General features: G+C 40.0%; 1 protein-coding gene across 2 annotated transcripts in view; it reads right to left on the bottom strand.

Annotated features, from left to right (window-relative positions):
• Positions 1 to 25,140, bottom strand: part of MGMT (O-6-methylguanine-DNA methyltransferase) — a 280,956-nt gene that overhangs the window by 108,184 nt on the left and 147,632 nt on the right. The window lies entirely within an intron of this gene.

Here is a 25,140-nt window from a genome sequence, read left to right as displayed (position 1 = left end):
GTTTCATTTCCTTTCAATAGATGAAAAAAGGAAGGTGCAGGAGTTAAAACCAGGTGCCTTGTCTAAAGTGAAGCAGGAGCTGAAACCACGTCAGGGTGTTCGGCTTGTTTGCACCTCGACTGGCCCCTGCGCAGAACCCGAGCATTCCTCGCCCGCTGATAGCGCCGGATGCTCCCCCTCCCAGGTGAAACCCTTCCTCCCTGGCACTTGCTGGCCTCGGACTGACCCGGGCTGCGCCGTCCTCCCGGAGCACCCGGGCACGGCAGGCCACCCCCTCATCACGCCGCACGACACGCTGTGTCATTACTCCAGTCCTCTCACTCCCCTGGGAGCCTGCCTCCCGACCCTCCTCACTCACTCATTTGCTCACTGAGCACCTAACACACATCTACTCTGAGCTACAGCACGTCGTGGGTGCTAGAGACAGGGGAGCGGGACACAGTCTCCCGCAAGCATTTGTTCCAGGGAGAGGACGAATAGACCCGAAACTCATAAAAATGATCAAATAATGCCAACCGTGGGGAAGAAGGCCCAGCGGGGGACGGGCTGCATCGGGCCCGGGCGGTGCCTCTTTAGAGAGGGTGGGCAGGGAGGCCTCGGGGCCAGCGGCCGCGAGCTCTGACCTGGACCGAGGGCCCAGCGCGCACGGCCGGCCCTGTGCAGCGACGGACGTCACGCAGGGATTCCCGGGTGCAGCCCAGAGCCCCTCAAAACACCCACGGGCTGTACTCAGAGACGGGGCGCTTCAGAGAGAGGAAACAAACCTCAATCCGGGTCACGGGCCACATAAACGGAAGGTCAAAAATTTGGTTTTCGAACTCTCAAAGCTCTATAAAGTCACCGTGCGAAGCGCAGCTGCGATGTGCTGACGCGTACACGCCACGAAATCCACGGCGGCTTCCGAGGCCGGAGGGGCCCCGCCGAGGGCCGTGGGGGTCGTGAGTCGCTTTCAGAGCGAAGACCCTCGGCTGCGGGTGGACGCAGGAGGCGGCCACGGGCGGGAAGGGCCCCGCGGGGCCTGTGGCCGCTGCCACCCCTGCCCCTCCCGGCCCGGCCCGCGTGGGCCGCCCCTTCCCCGCCAGGCTGCGCGCCCGGCCCCGCTCAAACGGACTCGCTGCCTTTGAACGCTTCCCCCTGGATCTGCCGGCCCCAAGAGACACGCTGGCACATCAAGATCATGAAACTCAAACCTCTGCAACTCAAAGTTACATTTCTTTTCATGTTTTAAACATCTGACTTCTCCAAACTGCTCACTCCGCTTCTCCTCGAGTCGAACTCGCTGTTCTCCTGCCGCTCTCTGACCGGCCACGGCGGGGCCCCCGCCCTCGGTCTACCCGCACTGCTGGACCCCGGGGCTCCCACGGCGGCCACCGCCCAAGGAGGACGGCCAGGGCAACGGGACAGGGTCACCTGGGTCTCTAACAGGGTTCCACCTGGCTATGGGACCCTGTTTTCTGTCTATAAATCATCACTAAAAATGAGTCAGAGGAATCCCTTAGTATTCTCCATGTCTGACCTCCTCTATGGGACGTAGTCAGTACCTGATGCTCTCTGGCCAGTTTTAGGAGTCACTGACCTTGGGTTCTCGATCAGGCCAGGGGTGTTCAGAGGCCACGGGGGTGTTTCTGGCTGTCTCAGCGACCAGGGGATGCTACTATCATGTAATGAGCAGGACGGTCAGCTCAGAGACTGAGGTTTCTCAAATGCCAAGGGGGTCTCCAGCTGAACAGCCCTAAATCCAGCTCTGCTGACTCACATGGGATCGCACCTGGACAGTCCTAAATCATCCACAATCCCCTCCACCACAGATGACCACAACTGACTTAATACAGTCCTTGAAGTCTTTGGATCATTTAAATTTTCTTTTGATAAAGTCAGGTGGGATGTTTATATTAATTTTTTATACAATAAATTTATAATTGCCACCTTTACAAAGAAACTTCTAGGTAAGGGGATCTTTTTAAAAACATTGTTGGTGTTGCACTTAGGGCCAAAGTTCATTTATTTAAATCACCTATGACAGCTGGAAAATTTTTTCGAACTTAGGAAAATGTTGATTAATATGGTTTCATTCAATTATACCTACGTTCTGCAAAAACATTTCTGTTATACACTTAAGTACAACTGAAGCAATAAGATTACTTGCACAGACAAAAGCGAAGACTCCTTTCACCTTAAAATTATACTTGTTTCACACTCGTGGTAATGCCTGAAAACATTTTTTGAAAAGACTATTGGTCTTGGTTGTAACAGTATATTATTGCATTTTTCTGTCTTTTTTTTTTCAATGTTAAATACTTTAAAGTTTTAAGTTCTACTTTTCCTCTTATCTTCAAATAGACTCTTTAGCACATAAACTTGAACGGCGAAAACTTCCTTCGTTAGGAGGATTCCTGGGAACACCATTTTTTAAAAAAATGCAGACTAGCCCCATGTGCAGAGAAATCTTGATTTTAGAAACTACCTCACTGTGTGTGGGGGAAGAGTGTTAGGTTTTTACAGTCCTGGTTATCATAGGGATACGTAAGCCATCTCTGCTCCCCTGCCCCAGCGTACGGTTGTGTGAGGAAACCATCATGCAAAAATGTGAGCACCGCATTTTAAGAAACAGCTCTGCATTCTGGGGAACGCTCATCTGAGTGGAAATGCTGTCTGATTCCACCGCCAGCTAGTTCTGCTCCTGCCCAACACGGGTTCACGTCATCTATTAATGGTACTAGTCTTCAAAAGTGCCCCGACCAGAATTAAGAGCAGAGTGCCTAGGAGGAAATAAGCCTTCATTTGTCTTGCAAATTAAACTCTATTAACCCCACAGGCTGCTCCTTGAACATGCTTCTAATATTAGTTATGCTGCATACATTATGTAGATTTCATGTTTTCAGTATTAAATGCAAAATATTTTAAAATCCTAGAATGTTTCTAAAACCGGCCAAAAGAATTCTAATGCTCCAATATGCAGAAAGTTTGGAGAAAGACCGTGTTAATTATGGGTCTGTATGAAGTGCAATTACACAATTACAGTTGTCAACTAAATATCAAAAAATCAAAGACAATGTAATCCAATGAGTCCTTCTATTTTTTTTTCCCCTCCAGAAGATTTATCAGGCATGAAGGTGAAACCACCTTAATCTGAAAATTCTGATTGTTTTTGTAAGATCTTTAGAGAGTGGGAAATCCAGACTTCCATCACTTCCCTGGAAGGAATTACACAATGGGCTACCTTCCCCACCGAGGGACAAGTCGGGACACCAGTTAAACCAGAACTCATCCACACAAGTTTGAGAATAGTCTGTCGGTCTCTACAGAAAGTGTCTGGTGTGACTTTGGGATTGATTAAACCCAATGACCATTTTGGGAAGAGTCAGATACCCTAATGATACTGAGTCTTCCAGTCTAAGAACAGTGTCTCTCTCACTGAGGCATACTTTCATTTCTATCCGTAGGTTTTGTGGTTTCCAGCACACATATCCTGCAAGGGTCATCAATAGAAGTGTAGTTCATGTTTTCTCTTCCTATTATTGTAAATGGAACTATATTTTTGAAATTTCCAACATTGTTAATGTATGGAAATATGGCTGGCTTCATGTCTTCAGTGGAGTTTTTTTTGGGGGGGGGTGTTTAAAATTTGTGTGTAGACAATAATGTCTTCTACAGAGACTTTTTTTTTTTTTAAAGATCTCATTTATTTATTCATGAGAGACACACAGAGGCTGAGACATAGGTGGAGGTAGAAGCAGGCTCCCTGCCTCCCCCGATTTGGGACTTGATTCCAGGACTCCGGGATCATGATGCTGAGCCAAAGGAAGATGCTCAACCACTGAGCTATCAAGATGCCCCTACAGAGACAATTTTATGTCTTCCTTTCCAAAATAGGTCTTTCTTTTCTTTGATGTACTGGACTGGCTAGGACCACATCTTGAATGGGTGTGGTCTCCTTGCCTTGATTCTGGATTTGGGGAGAAATTATTTGATCCTTTATCATTAGGTAGGAAATCAGATAAAGTCATTTCATAGATGCCTCTTATCAGGTTAAGAAATTTCTTTATACACATCTATGGAGATGATTGTAGCTTCTCTTCAGGGTTTTTTTGGTTGATAGGATTTTAAAATATTGAGTCATTTCACATTCCGAGGATAAACTCTGCTATACTGCATCATCCTTTTTGTAATATATTACAAGTTTCAACTTGCTAATGTTCTTGAGGATTTTTGCATTTATGTTTATGAAGGAGAGTGCTCTGTAATTTTCTTTTAATACTTTTAACTAGTTGTTAAAACATTGCCTAGTACACCAAGGTAATGTTGGCATGAGTTGGAACGTGTTCCCTTCTGTGTATTACCTGAAAGAATTTTGTAGAGTTGACAATTATTCTTTCATAAATTGTTGGTAGAGTTCACTAGTAAAGCGATCTTGGCCTGAATTTCTCTTTATTGAAAAAATTCACAGACCATAAGACCATCTTGAGTGAGCTTTGGTAATTGTGCTTTTCAAAATAAAGTAGCCCACTTATTGAAGAAATCAAATGTATAGGGCATAGTTGTCAGTGACACACTTATCTTCTCAATGTCAGTGGAATTTGTAGTAACGGCCCCTCTTGTTCTTAATATTGTTAATTTGTGTCTTTTTCTTGGTCTGGCTAAAGACTGATCAGTTTCATTGAAAATTTTCAAAGAATCAGCTTTTAGATTCATGGATATTTTCTATTGTTTTCCAGTTTTCGATTTCACTGAGCTCTATTCTTATTTTTTTTCAACTTTATATTTAAATTCTAGTTAACATACAGTGCAATATTGGTTTCAGAAGAATTCGGTGATTCATCACTTATATTACACCTAATGCTCATCATAATGAGTGCCCTCCTTAATACACCTCCATCCCCTGCCCACCTCCCCCCCGCTCTGATCTTACTATCTTTCCTTCTGGTTACCTTGGCTTTAATTTGCTTAATTTTCTAGTTTCTCAAACAAGTTAGATCATTGTTTTGAGACTTCTTCCTCAAAATAAATACTTAATGCTATAAATTTCCCTCAACACACAGTACTAGCTATACCTGACAATTTTTGATAGGCTTTTATGTAATTCAAAATATTTGGGGGGCACCTGGGTGGTTCAGTTGGTTAAGCATCTGCCTTTGGCTCAGGTCATGATCTTAGGGTCCTGGGATCAAGTCTTGCATCGGGGTCCTTGCTCTGCAGGGAACCTGCTTCTCCTTCTCCCTCTGTCTGTTGCTCCCCTTGCTTGTGCTCTCTCAAGTAAATAAAATATTCTAAAAAATATTCTTTGATTTCCCCTGTGATGACTTCTTTGGATCATAATGAACATTTGGTACTTTTAAATATTTTGGACTTTTCACTTACTTTGTTAATACCACTATGGTAAGAAGACATATTCTACACATCACTTTAATATTTATTCAGATTTTATGACTCAGAATAGTCTCTATCTTCAAAATAATTTATGTGCAATTGAATGTGAACTTGGCTTTTGTTGAGTGGCATATTCTACAAATGCCAATTACAATAAGTCGGTGGATAATGTTCAAGCTGTCCACATCCTTCTTGATTTTATTCATCACTGAGAAAGGAGTGGTAAAAACTAATTGCAGATTGGTCTAGTTCTCCTTTTTTAAATATATATACACACACACACACACAAACACATTTATGTATTATTGGAGTTAGATTTGCCAACACAAAGTATGACACCCAGTGCTCCTCCCATCAAGTGCTCCCCTCAGTGCCTGTAGCCCAGTCACCCCATCCCCCCGCCCACCTCCCCCCTTCCACTTTCCCTTGTTCCTTTCCCAGAGTTAGGAGTCTCTCATGTTCTGTCTCCCTCTCTGATATTTCCCACTCATTTTCTCTCCTTTCCCCTTTGTTCCCTTTCACTATTTTTTTATATTCCCCAAATGATTTTTGTTTTGTATGTTCCATTGTTCAGTGCATAGCCTTTTAAGACTGTTCTGTCTTCTTGGTAAATGGAGCATTTTATTATTAGGTAATGTCTCCCTCTATTCCTGGGAACATTCTTTGTCCTAATATTTGTCTAATATTACCATAACCACTTCAACTTTCTTTTAAATTTGTTTGCATAGTATATATCTTTCCTTATATTTCTAACTTCCCTCTGTATTCCTATTTAAAGTGGGATTCTTATAGGAAGTACTTTTTGGATCTTGGTTCCTCCCTTCCCAATTTTATCATTTGTTTCATAAGTGGAATATTAAGACCACTTCTATTTAATTATTGACTGGCTACATTAAAATGTACCATCTTGTTATTTTTTTTTCCCACTTGTGCCATCTGTTCATTGTTCCTTTTTTCTCCCTTTCTGCCTGATTTTGGACAGACAGCCACAATATGGTCATAGCCAATTTTTGTTTCACAGCAAACTTGACTTTGGACCTAGTTATAAACATTGATGGAGATCCAAGAGATCTGACAAGTTTTGTCTACAGAGTAGAAACTTACGGAAACCTCACAGTCAGAAGGTGACTTTGAGGAGAAAATATTGTTAACCACGCACTTGGAAGCACCTCCCACAATACCTGGCTCTGCTGATTGTTCTATCCAGCCAGTGTTAACACTGTATTTTGTAAATAAGCAAGAATTAAAAACACTAGTATCTCTGGGAGGGCCACCAAGTCAGAGAAGGTCAAGATGACTCACGGCACCTCTTTTATAAGGCAGCCTTGTCCTCAAAGAACCCGAGAGGCAGGCATTACTCCAACGGGAGAATAATGATGAAAAAACTGGAGGCGCAAAGAGGTTATAAAACATATCCAATAAGAGTTGTATGATGTTTGTTCTAGAATACCAGAAGTACTCCTCTTGAAGTTATGAGTCCTTAGTCAAGTATTTCTTCAATCACATCCTGACTAGTTGATTTTAGTAAGTAACATTATCATCCTGGGAAACATTCCAGTTAGTAATACTGTCATGGGTTTTCCATAGTAGTAAGCATTTATGAAAAATATTTTAAAGGCTCTTTTTCTTTCATCAAAGTCTATATAAGGTGACAGAGCATCTAAACAAGCCATGTCTTCAGGTATTTCACAGGAGAGCTAAAGAAATAGGTAAACCGTAATTGCTGGCTGTTCAAAGAACGTAAAAGGTTAAATACAGTAAATTCCTGTTTTTATATATTGTTATCCATTTGAAGGGTAGGGGAGAATTATTAGTTTCATGTGCTTATTTGGCTTTTATATTCAATCAGAAAAATGCCCAAATACATGCAAATATTTAGTTAAATAAAAAGTGACCATATAAAGGAAGCAAATATGCCCTTGTGTTACTTTTTACAACACTGTTTCTATTCTACAAGGCTGGAGAGACAGAGATTGATGCAGGCCACTTTCTTCTTAGCTATGGCCATCACCAAGTGAACATCTGCCTGCTGTAGACAACCTTCAACTCACTGGAAGATAGGAAGAATGCCCCTCAATTTATACCACTTTCCCCATGATCCTAAAAATTATGGTTGTTCTAATACAAGACAAACCAATTCAATAAATATACATTATAAAGCTCCCTATTTTAAGGTAGTCAGCATGCCAGTGGGAATTACTTGAAGTAGAAGACAGTGCAGAGCTAAAAGGAGATAATGGAATATTTGTTTACCTTACTTGAAATAACTTACTGACTTAACCGAAAAATATAATACCATACATCCAGTAACTACAAGATACACACGTTTAAGTACACATGGAGCGTTTACCAAAATAGAGCACAGGCTGGAACAAATATAAACAAGCTCTAAAGGACATAAATCACACAGAAAAAAAATGGTCTGAACACAGGAGAGTTAAACTAGAAATACAAAGATAATTAAGAAAACATGTTTAGAAACTAGGAATGAATCAAAGAAATGAGGCAATCTTGAAAATATTTTTAAGGAAACAGTAAAAATACAGTATATCAAGACTTGTGGGGTGCAGCTAAAGCAGTAGTTAGCAGGAAATTTATAGCTTTTAAGGGCTTTATTAGAAAAGGAGGATGGTTGAACAATGAAAGATCTAAGTTTCCTTCAAAGTAGCTAGGAAAAACACATTAACCCCAAGAAAAGCAGAATTTTTAGAAGAGTAAAATCAGTAAGAAAAAGACAAACCAACTTTTAAAATGGGCAAAAAGAACAAAGAATGATCAATAGGAATATGAAAAGATGCCCAATATCATTACTCATTAAAAATTACAAACTAAAATCACAGTAAGATATTCCTATACAGCAATAAAATGGCCAAAACTAGAAAAAGACTGCCAATATTGAATACTGACTACAAAAATGGGAATTCTCTTATCTTACTGATATAATCCTTTTGGAAAATGGTTGGCAATATCTATTAAAGCTGAACACATATCTTGTCAACAGCATAGTAATTCCACTCCTAGGGATGTTCCCTAGAAAATTGGGCTATATATATTTATCACAATAGCAGTGAATCTTACATAATGATAAGCAAAAATATCCAGACACAAAACACATCATGCATCCAAGCAGAGTATCAGTAAGGACATAGTTTAACACCACCTTCAGGCAACTGGATGCAGCAGACATTTACAGGCTACACTAAACAGCAGATCACTCATTTTTTTCAATCTCCCCTGGTACATTCACCAGGAGACTGAATTCTAGGCCATAAAGCATAACATAACAAATTTAAAATGAAGTCATACAATGTCAGCTCTCAGACCACAGTGAAATTAAACTAGAAATCAGCATCAGAAAGGAAACTGGAAAGCCCTAAAATTTGTGGAGAGTAACCAACACTTCTAAGTAATAAATGGGACAAGAAATTTCAAGATAAACTAAATATTTTGAAATAAAAATGAAAAAACTCACATTTGCAAGATGCAGCAAAAGCAATGCTTAGAGGGAAATTGATAGCATTGAATGCATATATTAGAAAATAAGACAGATCTAAAATCAATAATATAAGTTCCCATTTTAGAAAGCCAAAAGAATAAAAGCAAATTGGCCAAAATAAGCAGGACAAAAAAAAAAAAAAAAAAAAAAAAAAACATAATCAAGAGTTGGTTCTTTGTAAAGATCACTAAAATCGGTAAGTCTTTAGCCAAGCTAACTATGAATAGGAGAGAGAAGACAAATTCCTTATATCAGAAATAAAAGATAGGACATCACTATAGATCTTATGGATATTAAAATGATAAATACCACAACAACTCCATGACCACAAGTGTGATGACCAAGATGAAATGGAGCAAGTCTTTCAAAGACACAGTCTGACAAAAAGAAGAAACAATCTGAATAGGCCTATACCAAAAAAAAAAAAAAAAAAAAAAAAAAAAAAATTGAATTAATAATTAACCATCCAAATCAGAAACCACCAGGTCCAGATGGTTTCACTCATAAATTTTACCAAATATTTAAGGGAGAAATCACACCAAAACTCTATATAATCTCTTTAAGAGGCTAAAGATAGAGGGAATACTTTCCAATTCATTGTATGAGGCCAGCACTATCCTAACACCAAAACCAGACAGAGATATTACAAGAAAACTATAGACCATCTCTCTCATGAATATAAATAAAACACACAAAATACTAGGAAATTGAATGCAGTAGTGTATGAAAAGAATTACATACCACAACCAAGTGGGATTTATCCTAGATATGTAATAACGCTGGTTCAACATTTGAAAAATCAATTAATGTAATCCAACATATCAACAGGCTAAAAAAACCCCCACACAAATCATATTACCAACAGGTGCAGAAAAAGTATGAAAAAAACCCATACCCATTTGTGATAAAAAAACAAAAAAACAAAACCTCTCAGTAAATGTGGAATAGACACTTCCTCAATTTGATAAAGAATTATCAACAACAAAATCTATAACTTCATATACTTACTAGTGAGAAACCTGAAACTTTCCCACTAAAAATCAGGAACAAGGCAAGGATGTCCCCTTTCACTATTCCTTTACAACATAGCACTGGAAGTGCTAGCTAACGCAATAAAGAAAAAGGCATACAATTTAGAAAGCGAGACATAAACCCATGTTTGTTCACAGAGGACATAATTATGTAGAAAATCTGAAACTGACAAAAAAACCTCTTGGAACTAATAAGCAATTATAGCAAGGTTGCAGGATACAAGGTTAATATACAAAAGGCAACCACATTTTAAAATACCAGCTATGAGCAAGTGGAATTCAAAATTTAAAACACAATTATCATTTACATCAGCACCTCCACAAATGAAGTGCTTAGGTGTAAATCTAATGATACAGACACACACACTGTGTATAAAAACTATAAAACTATCATGAGCAAAAATTAAAGGAGAGATTCTGCTTACGTTAAGATGACACAAGATTATCAGGATGTCTGTTCTTTCCAACACAATCTAGAGATTCAGTGCAATCCTAATCAAAATCCCAGCAAGTTATTCTGTGGATATTGAACAGATTCTAAAGTTTATAGAGGTATAGAGTTTTAGAGGTAAAGAAATTCACAACAGCCAACAGAACACTGAAGAACAACGTCAGAAGTCTTACACTATTTGACTTCCAGACATACTATAAAGCTTCATTGATCAGGACAGTGTGGTAAAAGCAAAAACAAGAAACAAACAAATAGATCAATGGAATAGAAAAGAGCACCCAGAAACAGACCCACATATATATAGGCCACTGACCTCTGACAAAGGAGCAAAGGCAATACAATGGAGGAAAGATGTATTTTCAACAGCTGATATTGGAACAACCAGACATTCACTTGCAAAAAATAAACACAGATCTTATCTTACACCTCTCTCAAAAATTAATTCCAAATGGATCTTAGACCTAAATGTAAGTCATGAAACCATATAACTGGAGAAAACCTGGATGACCTTGGGAATGGTGAGGACCTTTTAAATGAAATGCCAAAGGCACAATTCATGAAAGAAATAATTGGTAAGCTGGACTTATTTAAAATTAAAAACTTCTAGTCTATGAATATCTAGAGAATATTTTGAAATAACACAAGCCACAAATTGGGAGAAAGAATAATGCAAAGACATTTGATAAAACACTTATTTAAAATAGACAAAGACCTTAAAACTCAATAATAATAATAATAAAAACCCCTAAACACACAAGTTAAAAAACAGATCAAAGACCTGAACACCTCCCCAGATAACATATAGATAGCTACAGGGGTCTATGAAAAGATGCTCCTTATCACGTTACCTCAGAGAAATGAAAATTCAAACAATGAGCTATCACTACAGGCTGATTAGATTGGCCAAAACCTGGATCACTGACATCACCAAATGCTGGTGAGCACATGGAACAACAGGAAATCTTCTCCATCGCCGGTAATAATGCAAGATGGTATGGTCATCTTTGGCAGTTTCTTACAAAATTAAAACATACCCTTACCATACGATCCTGCACTCAGAATCCTTGGTATTTACCCAAAAGGAGCTGATAACTCAGGATTGTACAAAAACCTGTACATGGACATTTGTAGCAATTTTATTCATAACTGCCAATGCCTGGAGGCAACCAAGATGTTCTTCAGTAGGAGAATGAATAAAAGGGCACACTCAGACCATGAAATACTATTCAGCACTAAAAAGAAATGAGTTCTCTTCCATGCATGGAAGAATCTTAAATGCATATTACTAAGTGAAAGAAGCCAATCTGAATAAGCTACATATTGTATGATTCCAACTACGTGACAGACTATAAAGGCAAAAGTATGGAGACAGTAGAAAGATCAGTGGTTGCCAAGGGTTAAGGAGGAAGAAGGGATGAATAGGGAGCACAGAGGATTTTTAGGGCAGTGAAACTATTCTGTAGGATACTAAAATGGTGGATATAGGTAATTACACATTTGTCCAAATACACTAAAGTTAACCGTAATAATAAATTATGGGGTTTGGGTGAGTATGTGTCAATGTAGGGCAATCCATTTTAACAAACATACCACTCTAGTGGGGATATAAATAGGAGAAGCTATGTATGTAGGGGCGTGGGGTAGGACGAATACAGGAAATCTCTGTACCTTCTGTTCCCTTCTCCTAATGAACCTAAAACTGCTACTCTAAGAAAAATAGCCTTTAAAAAGACATCATGTAGTAGGATTCCATTTATATAAAGACCAACAGTAGGCACATCTAATGTATGACAGAGGAGAATGAACGGTTACTTCCGGGCTGGACCTATAACCTGAGAAGGAACATGAAGGAGGCTATGGAGTTTGTGAAATGGTCTAAATCTTCCTCTGGCTGGTTGTCACAAACACCTGTGTGTCCAGTGTGTATGGGCAAATTTGTCTTGAGTTGCACACTTTAGTATACTGTTACATAGGTTATCTCAAAATTTTTCAAGCTTTTGTTTACTGCACCTTCCATAATGAATTGCAGAACTTCAATTCGATGGCTGGAACTCAAGTAGCCATCGTGAACAATGAGGAAGAAGATACCATGATGAAGTAGTCCATGTAATTTTGGACTTGCTGACAGAGTCTCAGAAATTTCTACTGTGTCAAGATTAGAAAGCAGAATCTTGATGCCATATCAGAACCTTAGTCTGTTCATTTCCCCGCCCCCCACTCCATTCCATTCCATTTTGATTCAATCACCTAAGAGGCATTCTCCTTCCTAACTTTAACAAACCTTGGAACTTTCAAGACAATAATAATGAGTTTCAGAATCACTCGACTATTTCACACTGTGACAAAAGGAAAGTGGTCTAGAAGGGGACCAGGAAATCAGGGTGAGTACCACTGCTTCTCTGCTTCCCAAGACAGAATGACTTGTTTTCACATTCCACAGAGGACGAGAATGTTAACCCATTCCCATCTGAGAACCGGAGCTGGCCAGTGAATGAGAGTCAACCACCAACCACGGTACAGCCAAACTTGTGTTACCAAAGGGGTTTTGCTATGAGCTACATTAAGCACTGAAGTGGAAACAATACGATGTGTTCATAATCATTTTCACCTTTTCTAGGCAAGGAATAAAAGCATTTCTAGTTTTCCTTGTAACAAGGAGGGGTCATGTTATGGGTACTTGGTAGACACCTCTTTCACATATGCTTTCCCATTTCCATAGGAGGAATCTAGGAACCCAACATGGTCGGGGCACAAGGCTCAAGCTGTCTGTATCCTTGACAAGACTGGGAAGAAAGCTCCCTAACACTGTCCAACCCAAATCAGATTAAGATCTCTGTGTAAGGGACGCCTGGGTGGCTCAGCGGTTGGGCGCCTGCCTTCGGCTCAGGTCGTGATCCCCGGATCCGGGATCGAGTCCCGCATCGGGCTCCCTGCGAGGAGCCTGCTTCTTCCTCTGCCTATGTCTCTGCCTCTCCTCTCAATCTGGGTCTTTCATGAATAAATAAATAAATCTTTAAAAAAAAAAAAAGATCTCTGTGTAAGAATAGTTACTGTTTCAAGTTACTGGGACTTCAAGTCTTATGTTAGCAAAGCACAGCCTCATCTTTTTCTGACAAATGCGAATACCCTGATAGCTGGCCAGACATAGATCCAAGGACCGCACATAAGTTATATAAAATACTGATGATTATTAGAATAGCAACTCATAATAGGGTGAGAAGTCAACAGGGACTAGAATAGCCCAGTTCTGTTGTTTAAAAGATGTAGAATCTTGGGTAAATTACTTAAATATACAGATATCCCATTTTACATTTGTAAAATGACAGAGGGTAAATGAATAGTTACCTAGTGCATAAGGGTGATGTATCTCAAAGTTTATGTGATGCTTTTAAAATTTAAAGCCAATGGACTTGTATGTTGTCCCATCTGTCTCCTTCACCCACGAATATTCCAAAGTAGCATATCCTTCCAAGGTTCCTGTTATTTTGAGAACAGTGACCAATTTCAAGAAGTCAGAATGAACTAAAAAAAAAAAAAAAAAGAAAGAAGCTGGGCTATTTCTCTCTTTACTGGATAGGAATGGTCAAAAGACTTTTCTTGAATAATATTAAGGATACCCAACTCAAACAGGGAGTCTAAACACATGAGCCAGCCATTCCAAAAACCCAGTTATTACTATGGTAAATACATTTAAAAAATATAAAAGTTAACCAATCCAGTTAAGTCAAAAAGGATGGAAGCCTCCCAGAGAGTCTCCAAGAAACACTGAAGCTGATTTTGTCATGCATTCACATGTAGTAAGAGGGAGCACGTACTTCCCCCAGGAGAGACTTTGGAGAAGAATTACTGATAGTTACATAGAAATCTAAGAAGAATAAAAATGACAATTAGCAGTCCAATGTAAAAGAAAACATTATACAAGACTAAATGTAACCAGTGTTCATTATGTTGGCTGGCTCATCATATTTATGAGAAATACTGAGCAACACTATTTATATAGTCCTTTTGCTTTAAATACAAGAAACAATTACGATAAAACCAAAGGTGGAGACAGCAAAGGTGAAAGTTTGTATCTGTGTGTGTGCAGGGGAGATGGCCCAACTTCCCATCTTCTGTACTATGAGGTCGACGGCTAATCTCAAAAGATGTAGAAGAAATAGCAGTCTACGACAAGCATGCTTTTTTACAGATGAGTGAAGAAGATATAGCCAAGAAAGTTAAACTAAAAAATTGCTGCATTTAGAGAATAGGAATTAGGAATGAGGAGGGATAAAGTAGAGGCTGCTCTTAAAAAATATATTTTTTACAATTTTCTTTTCTCTAATGATTTTATTTGACAGAGAAAGAGAGATAGAGAGCAAGTCCACAATAACCAAGCAGAGGGAGAGGGAGCAGCAGACTCCCTGCCAAGCAGGGAGCCTGATGTGGGGCTCAAACTCAGGACCCCGAGGATCATGACCTGAGCCGACAGCAGAGGTAGGTTTAACCGACTAAGCCACCCAGGCACCCCTATAAAATTGTTTCTTTTCTAATCTTGTGAACCCTATGTAGGTTGGCAAAGGTGGCATGGAGTCCGCGTTTGCACTGCACCCGGCCACCACCTCACCTGCCTGCCTCCCTGCTTCAGCCCATACCTGCTTGCTCAGTGTGCAACATACGCCCCGAGGCTGGGTCCTCCACCTTGCAAGACCGGAAGTGCTCTCCGGGGTCTCCACACATGCTTATGCTCACATCCCCGTGTTCACAGCAGCTCCCCTGGAGTAAGGAGTCCCCTGGATCTCTGCCTGTCACAGTCACCATTACAGCTGGCTGGCAGGAAGCCGCGTGGCAGGAACCCTTCTAACAGCTTCAGACGTGCCAAGTAATTTCATCGTACGCCTCCAAAGTAGGAGATAGCATCATCCCCAATGTAGAGGTTAGGACCAAACCATGGAACGGCTTAAAAACTTGCCCAAAGTCACCCAGCTAGAAAATGGCAGAGAACGTTTGAACCCGAGCAGTGCCGCTGCAGAGGGAGCACGGTGCCGCAGGATCGCTCCACAGGAGAGTCGGAACACGCTGCCTCGGCTGCAGCCGGACCTCTCAAAGGCGAGCCACCTAAGCACACGTGTGATGGTTATTTATATGTTCAATTTGGCTGGGGGGGGCATGGTACCCAGATAAACACTATATCGGGTGCTTCCATGAAAGTGTTTTTTAAATGAAATTAACAATCAACGTTGAGTAAAGCAGGTTCCCCTCCACGGTGCGGGTGGGGTCATCCATCCGGAAAGCATGAAGACTGACCTCCCCGAACGCAATTCTTCACACACACACGACTGGTTCAGGTTCTCTGGAGAACTCCAATAAATATGTGTTTCTGGACCTCTGGTGCACGGGAGTACAACCACAATCATAATCCTTTGTTTCTGACGCTCATCATTGGACCATGTCGTATTTTAAAATGAAATACCAACGAACTCATCATCTGAACGAAAGCTGGAACCAACACCGAGCCGTAGGGAAGACCCCGTCCCCAGCCTGGGGGCTGAAGCCGTCCTTCTCCCGAATACTATGTTCGCTATCCACTTGCTTTAAGAAAAGTTTTATTGCAGGTATAGGACTTCCTAAAAAGGAATTTTACGTTTTAGTTGTATTTCATTTTACAAAAAGAATCATCCAAGATGTAATGTTTCTCGGTTACCTCTGCACTTATATTGATGTCCGCCTATCTTGCCCCACATCACTGTACACAGTTCCCGTGCACGGACTACTGGAGAATATTCCGTTGTGCTACCGAAGCACGGTTCACTGTCAGGCAGTATCACTACAGTGGACAGGCAGCTGCATCGTTTCCATGCTCTTGGTGTTGGGAGCAGTGTTGTGATAAACTTTCTTAGGTATGTGTCTTGTACCTCTGCAAAATTTTTCTTGGTGGGTATACCCTCCACCTCCTCACACTAGCTGGCACCATCAGCTTCTGGTTTTGACCAATTAAAGGTGCGTAACATGTGACTGGGAACTTGATGGGCATTTGCCTAAATCACTAGTACTGAACATCCCTTTATATGGCTATAAATCTTCCAGCATTTCTTATATATCTGGCATAAACCTAACTTTCCTATACAATATCAGATTTAATTTGCTAATTGTGTTTAGGATGCTCTTCAACTATCTTAAGGAGTGGAAGAGACCTATAATACTCAGAATGTCTGATTTCCACATCAGGGTCGTGTTGACCTCAGAATGAGAACGGCAAATATCCTTCATCCTCTTAATTTTTGGAAAAGTTAATGTGAAATTAACTTTTGTGTTTCAAAAATTTAGAAATCACCTATTTGAACTCAGGTAGTTTTCTTCATGGGGGGATTTAACCAGTGCTTTAATTGCTTTTCTAAAACAGAATTATTCAAGCTATGCTTTTTTATTTTTCGAGTTATGTGAATTTTGTCCAGGTTTTCAAAACCTTAGCATATAGCTTGAGACAGGTTTAACTTTTTAATCTCTTTTTTTTAATGTAAAAATTCAGTTTATTCATCTGTTTTATGACACAGTACACAAGAGGCAAAGTGTTTCACATCAAAGATTTCACTTCCAACTCCTTGGAATGTTCATTTCTTTGGTTAAAAGGAGAGACTAGACATGAGAGACAGGCAATGCTTAGGCAACTAAAATAAGGATGGGGAGGGGGCTATGCTAACACCATCCTCGCAGGGATGGGCACAAGGGGACTGTTAGTCACAAGCTATTTTCTAGAACTGTTAGCTGCAAACAAAGAGGCACCATTCCTAGATGCTCATGCCGTGGTGGGCTTCAGTCATCCCCACCACACAGGCACAGCAGTGCTTTCTAGTAGTCGCCCTTGGTGTCTTGCTCTTTATGTATTTTTTTTCCTTATTATTCATGTGTCTCATCTTTCTTTGACCATTTTTTTTTTCTCTTAAAGAATCCATTTATGGCTTTGTCTTCATTCTGGATTTTATTAATTTCTACTATTCTGTCTTCTACTTTTAGGTTCATTATATTCATTTTCTAACTTTTGAAACGGGTATGCACTGCTAGATGTTAAGATACAACAAAAATAATTTTGAATCTTGTCACTTACATGCTATTAGGTTTACATTATTATTACGTAGTAACTCTTTCTATCCCTAATAACACAGTTTGTCTTAGTCTTTTTAAGATTTGAGAGAGTGAGTGGGTTTGTGCATGGGAGAAGCAGCAGAGAAGGGGCGGGGGATAGAGTCTTAAAGCAGACTCTGCACTGAGCACAGAGCCCCACGCAGGGCTTGATCTCATGACCATGAGACTATGACTTGAGCTGAAACCAAGAGTTGGATGCTTAACCCACTGCATCACCCAGGTGCCCTGTCTTAGAGTCTTTTATAGATAAATACAGCCACTTAGGTTTTGTTTTTTTGTATTTTCCAAATAAGGTTCATTTCATTTACTTTTAAAATTTTGAATGTAATCTATAACCCTTGTAAGTGACATGTAGACTTATATTCAGTCTGTTTTTTATAGTTGTGAGTGTAGTTCATTTACATTTATTGCAATTATTATAATGGTTTAATTTTAGAGACTATTTATCAAGGCTTCGTATTTTAAATTTTGAGCTGGATATGAAATTCTATGTTCTAAGTTATTACCCTGAAACACTCTTCCATTGTCTTACATTTGGTGTCACTGTTGAAAAATCCTCAGTCATGATGATGGCTGCCCCTTGATTTGTGATTTTTCTCTTTCTGCAAGGTTTTAGAATTTTCTTTTTGATATTCTTGAATTGCACTATGTCTGCATGCTGTTTTTTCCTTCTCTTGGCTCTTTGGAATCCTCCTGGACCTTTATTCAGAGGTGTTTCCTTTTTTCTTAATTCTAGGACATGTATATCCATTAGATCTTCAAACATTTCTTCCTGGAGGTGATGTATGATTGGAGACACAAACCTGTTCTTGATGCTCACTCTTTAGTTCTCAGGGCATTCTCAGAGGAGAGGCAGCCACTTTTGTCTTCAGATAAGACATAAAGCTATCAGGCACAGTTTAAACCCATGAAACATTGCTGGGTCTTGGAGACTTAGAAGCAATTGGTGGAAGCAGCAGTATGTTTCCTTCTGTGACTACATGAAGGAGAGAACATCAAGCTCACACTCCCTCTTCAACCACCACCCAGCATTTTTCAATCAACTGGGGAGTATGCGACCACCTAAAATTCAGGCCTGAGGCTAAGGTGAGAGCTAGGAGCCATGTCTAAGGAACAAACTTAAGCAGGCATTCACTCTCAGGGCTATGCAAGTGTAGGGTTGGCACCTGTTATGTTGGTCTGCTAGGACTGCCATAACAAAATGCCATAGACTGGGTCACTTAACAAGAAAAACTTATTTTTTCCTCATAATTCTGAATACTTTAAGTTCATGGTGCCAGCCAGTTGATTTCATTCTGAATCCTCTTTCCCTGACTTATGAACAGCCACCTTTTATGTTGCCTCTTCACATGGTTGTCCTTGCACAACCACTTGTGGTGTCTGTGTCCTTTCTCTTACAAGACACCAGAGTAAGGTTGGATGAAGGCCCATCCTAACAGCCTCATTTTGCCTTAATTACCTCATTAAAGGCTGTCTCCAAATATAGTCCTACTCTCAGGTACTAAGGGCTAGAGACCCAACATGTGAATTTTAGGGGACATAATTCAATCCATAACACTCACGTAAAGTGCCTCTTTGCTTTGCCTAGTCCCAACCTTACTAAAATTCTGACAGCAATCCATTTTTTAATTATTCATTCAACCAGCAAGGAAGGAGAAACCAGCCTGAACTGAGCATGTAAGTGGACATATTGAAAGACCATGCTAGGAAGCATGATCTCAAGCCAGCTTGGTGACCATGGGCTTAAGAAATCTAAGCATTTCATGAGGCTCTTGGCTTTGGTGAGGGAGGCCCTGCAGTCCTGTCCGTACCAGCTTCAGAAGACACCCTCCTTCTGTTTCCAGGTTTCCCATTCAAGGGGTACGAGGCCTCCGGGAATGACAGGAACACCATTCATGGCACTAATGAAGAGGGGAAATTTCCACTTATACCCAAAGGAACTTCGCAGAAATACATGATGTGACCTATTTCACCACACTAATTAGAGACAAGGGGTGCTTCTGTCTATGAAGGTCAATGAAAATGTAAAAATATGTGAGAAACAAAAATACTTATTTAAGAGGCAACCCTTGGAAAACCTTACAGGTTTATTCATCTCCAATTTAGACAAGTGTAGTTGCTCTTAATTAGAAAGCAACTTACATATGATTAACTGTAGACCATTTTTCCAAATGTAGGATATCTGATTTACTTGAAAAGATTATCTTTCTGATTTGTCTCCTACATTTCATAAATGTTTCCTTATAAATGCAAATATGAAAATGGCCTCATTAAAGATAATGTTGTAATTTCAAAAGCACTTTCATGCAGGGGGTGGGGAGATGGGATTCCACAAAACAACACAAATCCTAGTAAATCAAAGTGCAATGCTGAAAGTTTTTCCTTTAAATTTTGGAGCAAGACAAGAATGCCTATTATCACAACTTCTATTCAAAACTATATTAAGGGGATCCCTGGGTGGCTCAGCGGTTTAGCACCTGCCTTCCGCTCAGGGCGTGATCCTGGGTCCTGGGATCGAGTCCCATATCGGGCTCCCTGCATGGAGCCTGCTTCTCCCTCTGCCTGTATCTCTGCTTCTGTCTTCCATGAATAAATAAAATCTTTAAAAAAAAAACAACAAAAAACAAAACAAAGCAAAAAAAAAAAAACCCAAAACTATATTAAAGGACCCTGGTGAGAGAAGCCAAGACAAAAAGAAATAAAAGGTATTATTTAAAATGAAGAAATATTAACATTAAGGCCTGCTTTCAGTGACAGTTGCCTGGACACGCTACACAGGTATGATTCACACTCCAAATTGGACTACAAGCCTCATATAAAGGCTCATTTCAATGAAGCAAGCAAGAAAAATCTCTTAAGAGTCATTATTTATTAAGTGCCTGCTGGGTATTAGCATCCATGCTGGTGATGTGTTAACATATTCCATTCTTGTAACAGTCTTGAGAAAGCTTCTACTGAAGTCACTTAAGTATGCCAACATCCAGCATGGACTCAGGTGAAAAGGCAGTGTGCACCTTTGGGATTTCTCTACCACAGAAATTCCTAGCCATGAATTAGAGGTTATGATAAACTTTTAACTTCATAGATGAATTTCTTTGGAATAAGAACCTTAAAAATCCTATTCTATCTAAAGAAGATAAAAAAGGTAACTCAGAAAAATAGATTTTACTGGTCAAGAACAAACAGTTTAAACTCTGAGGAATATATGAGTTTTCCTGCCACAGTGTTTTTGGCATGGAGAACCCAAGTCCACTCTCCATATATATCTTAATGGTATCTGTAGCAGGGTCTCCTTGTGCACACTTGTGAAAAGCTTTATTCTTTGCCTCAAGGGATGCAGGGCTAGTGTTCATGTACCTTTCCTCATCTGCTCTAGTTTACATTATAAGAAAAATTTGAAGATAAAGCAGAAGTTCCATAATTATCAGGAAGTTTAGGGGAAGCCATTTAATGTTGTAATATCATAGCTTTAAATTATGCACTTAAAAATAATTTTAAGAAAACCAAAAACACCTTCTTTCCAGGCAAGATGGAATAAGTGACTGGATTCACTCCCTCACCTAAGGCAACTGAAGGGGGCAGGAAGAAAGTATATAAAACAACAGTTTCCAGGACACCAGAGAGCCAACTAGAGTGGCTGATGAGAAAGTAAAACATGAGGTAAATGCTACAACTGTCCTGGCTGCATCTTGCAAGTTTCCAGGACACTGTACCTGGTGGGGACACAGGAAGTGCTTGCTGTACTCACGGAGCAGGAGACATGGGTATGTGTGAGAGACCAAGACAGGTGGAGTTTGCAGGACAGAAGTGAACACAGCACAGAAGAAGTCTCCAGAGATCTGTGGAGGCCTCTTCCCAGGTATTTGGCACATACTTGGGTAGTGAGGAAACTACTCAAGACTGGGGAAAGAGGGAAGAGAACAGGTGCTGGGTAATCCTTATTTCCAATAGCTGGACTGGAAATCCTCATAATTCATGGAACATTCAGGAGATTGCTTAGGTCGTGCCTAGGTAGTGGGAAAACATTAGCCCCAGAATGAATACTGCTCTGGTTTTAACCTAACAAATCTTAAAAGCAAGACACAAGAGAATCAAGTGGTTTTAAGTAATTTAACTGCATCTCGGAACAAAAGTTAAGAATACTTATTAAAACACAAAAACATCCTATACACTATAAAGTAAAGTTCTCAATGCCAAGCATTCAGTTGAAGATTACCAGACATAAAAAAAGCAGAGGAATAGGACCAGTTATGATAAGAAACAGCCACTTGAAAAACAACCTAACTCTAACTCAGATGTTAGGATCAGGCAAGGTCACAAACACAGTTAATGTAATTGTTTTAGATGATCAAAAACCTAATTAGAATTATAGAATATCTGAAAAAAGAGAAATACAACTCATAGGATGAAAGCTACAAAATCTGAGATGAAAAATACACTGGACAGGAACAACCAACAGGGCACTCAGACAAGATTACTGAATTTACCCGCCTATAGAAACTACCCTAAAAGACGGAGAGAGGGGGTGAGGGGGCAGACAGACGGACAATACATGAAGAAGCATCAGTGAGCTGTGGGATCTCCAAGAAAACGTATATATGTGTAACTGGTTTCTGAAAAGGAGGAAAAGAAAAATATTTTAAGAAATAGTGACAAAAATATTTCCACATTTGATGCAATTTATAAATACACAAAATTTCAATGAGACCAAGCACAAGAAACATGAAGGAAACTATACCAAGACTCATCATAACCAAACTGCTTAAAACATTAAGAGCCTTATAAGTGGCCAGAGAAGAAAATGACATTACCCGAAGCAGCACAAAAAGAGGACAAGAGAGTTTTTGGAAGCAGCACAATCAAGGACACAGTAGAGCAACATGGATGAAGTACTAAAAGAGAAACCTACCAATCTAGAATTCTGTACCCAGAGAAAATATCTTTCAACATTCAACAAGCGAGACAGGCATTCTTGGACCTATAAAAGCTGGACCTATTAGCCTCTGGGAGACCACCACCATGAGATACGGAACAGAAATCCTCAGGCAGAGGGAAATGATGCCAGGTGAAAAAATGCATCTAACGAAGAATGAAGAACAAGATCGCTTCACTGGGACACAAGCACACTCCTTACGTTTAAATGGTTTGTGGCTGCCTTCACACAACAATGGGGTAGTGAAGACAAGCTATGGACAGAGAAATCCCAAATATTTACTATTTGGCTCTTTATGGATGATATCTGAGGGTCCCTGATTAGGCACACAACTTAAAATTATTTGCCCTTTAATATCTATGTACTTGCTGTTTTCATTATACACACAAAGATGTCTGGAAGGATGTTCACAAAATATCAGCACTGCTTACCTCTGTAGCTGGGGTGGGAGATGATCTGTCATTTTTTCCCCTTTGCTTTCTTTCATCACTTACCGTTTAAAAAGAAATTCTTCAAAATAGAATAGCATTACATATCAATGTAAGATACAGGCAAGAAAAACAAGACCTTGGTCATCACCACCCAAGACCACTGTCACTGCCACATGAGAGTATTTAATTGAAGCAACTGTCACATACTTGTAACTAATGAATGTACAGTTTAGGATGTTAGTTTGCTTTTCACTTAACTTAGCATTTGTCCATGATGGCATAGTTTTCCAGACATTTTTAATTTTTTTTAAGATTTTATTTATTCATGAGACACACAGAGAGACAGAGACACAGGCAGAGGGAGAAGCAGGCTCCTAGCAGGGAACCTGATGTGAAACTGGATCCCAGGACCCCGGGGTCACGCCCTGAGCCAAAGGCAGACGCTCAACCACTGAGCCACTCAGGTGCCCCAGTTTCCTAGGCATTTAGACGTTAAATTTGGTTGACAGAGGTGGAGTTGTGTTCTAACAGTTTCACCACTGTTCAGAATTTAGGTTTGTTTCCATTTCTCACCATTAGCAAATGCTGCAATATATATATAGATACATATATAGATATATATATCTTTTTCTATATTTTCTCTATAAAATACATTTGTAGGGTACCTGGGTAGCTCAGTCAGTTAAGCATCTGGCTAGTGATTTTGGCTCAGGTTATGATCTCAGGGTCATGAGTTTGAGCCCCACCTTCAGTTCCAGGCTTGGCAGGGAGTCTGCTTAGAGGTCTGACCCTCCCCCCATAACTCTCTCTCTCTTAAATAAATCTTTAAAAATAAGACACATTTGCAAAGTGGGCTTCCCAAATCAAAGGGCTTTAACATTTTTACGTCTGTATGAATAATCACAAGATTGCCAGCACTTTATAGGATCAGCAGCCTATGAACATACACAGGTTTCAGCCCATCCTTGACAACACAGTACTTTTATTCACATTTTTTTCTCTAAATTAACGGTAACAAGTAAGTTTTTAATTTACATAAAATTTTGTTTAAAAAATATTTTCAAATAGAAGGGATACAAAGCAGTCACTTCCAAAGGGTGTGTTTAATGATACTTTACCCTTGGCTGAACTTGCTCTCCTAGCAGCAGGAGACAGGGAATCAATGGTCAGTGAGTGAGAACACCTGAGCTGGACTTGTAAGTGCACCCAGTCACTCCCGGAACAAAGAGAATCCCGTGATCCCACTCTCTGCTGTGGCTGAGTGAGCAGCTCTTTCCTCCGACCCCAACACATGTGCAAAAGTTCCCCGAATTTCCAAAGACAAAACCTAGCTTCCTCATGGAGCAGCACACAAGTCGGCCTTCTCTGTGAGCAAATCACCTTGCTCACACATAAATGAATCACCAGTGTTGAGGAAAACCAGTTTCGTTTTCCATCATGTGAACTGCAAACTCCTCTGGCATGTGTTGTGCTCTATGCTTGGGGCTACATTTAAACACAGACTCTAGGGGCGCCTGGGTGGCTCAGCGGTTGAGCATCTGCCTTCAGCCCAGGGCATTATCCTGGAGTCCCATTGTCAGGCTCCCTGCAGGGAGCCTGCTTCTCACTCTGCCTGTGTCTCTGCCCCTCTGTCTCTCTCATGAATAAATAAGTAAAATCTTAAGGAAAAAAAAGTAAACATAGCCTCTAACATTTCTGAGTCTCCATCTCATTTGTGACACAGTGGCCTCTCTGCTCATGGGGTTACTCTACCAATCATGAGTGGTACCCAATTAGAAAGTGCTCCATCAACTATGAAGCAACTCCTGTGAAATTAACTTCAATGACAGCACAGCAGTAAAACCTGGCACAGCTAGAAATGAAGATCACCAAGGAACCAGTTCACAGGGGGTTACGTTAGGTGAATGAGGATCTATAAGACCCACAACTACATATCCAGTAAGAGTGATATTGAATAATATGGAATAACACGTGTTGCATGAAAAGGCATAGCACACTGCCAATACATGCAACGCGACCCACGTTTCATTAAACTTTATGTATGTACACATGAAATAAACTGGCATAACTGGAAATATAGAAATAGTTGTTCTATCTGTAATGGGAATATGATTTTGCTCATAGTTCTTCCAGCATTCAACGTGTATACCTTTTAAAATCTCAAAAATTATGAAAGCATATACACATGCAAGCTATCATTATTATAAATGTAAACAACTCTGAAACAGTATAATTTCTGGAAATTAACATCTGTCAGAACTGTGCCTGCTCCAGAGTCTTTCAGTCTCCCATGTCATCACTGGAGCCAA

This window comes from Vulpes vulpes, chromosome 15 (genome assembly GCF_048418805.1).
Source record: "Vulpes vulpes isolate BD-2025 chromosome 15, VulVul3, whole genome shotgun sequence".
NCBI classification, from domain to species: domain Eukaryota; kingdom Metazoa; phylum Chordata; class Mammalia; order Carnivora; family Canidae; genus Vulpes; species Vulpes vulpes.
Note: the sequence above shows the minus strand (reverse complement) of the source record. Positions and strands in the feature narration are given on the sequence as shown.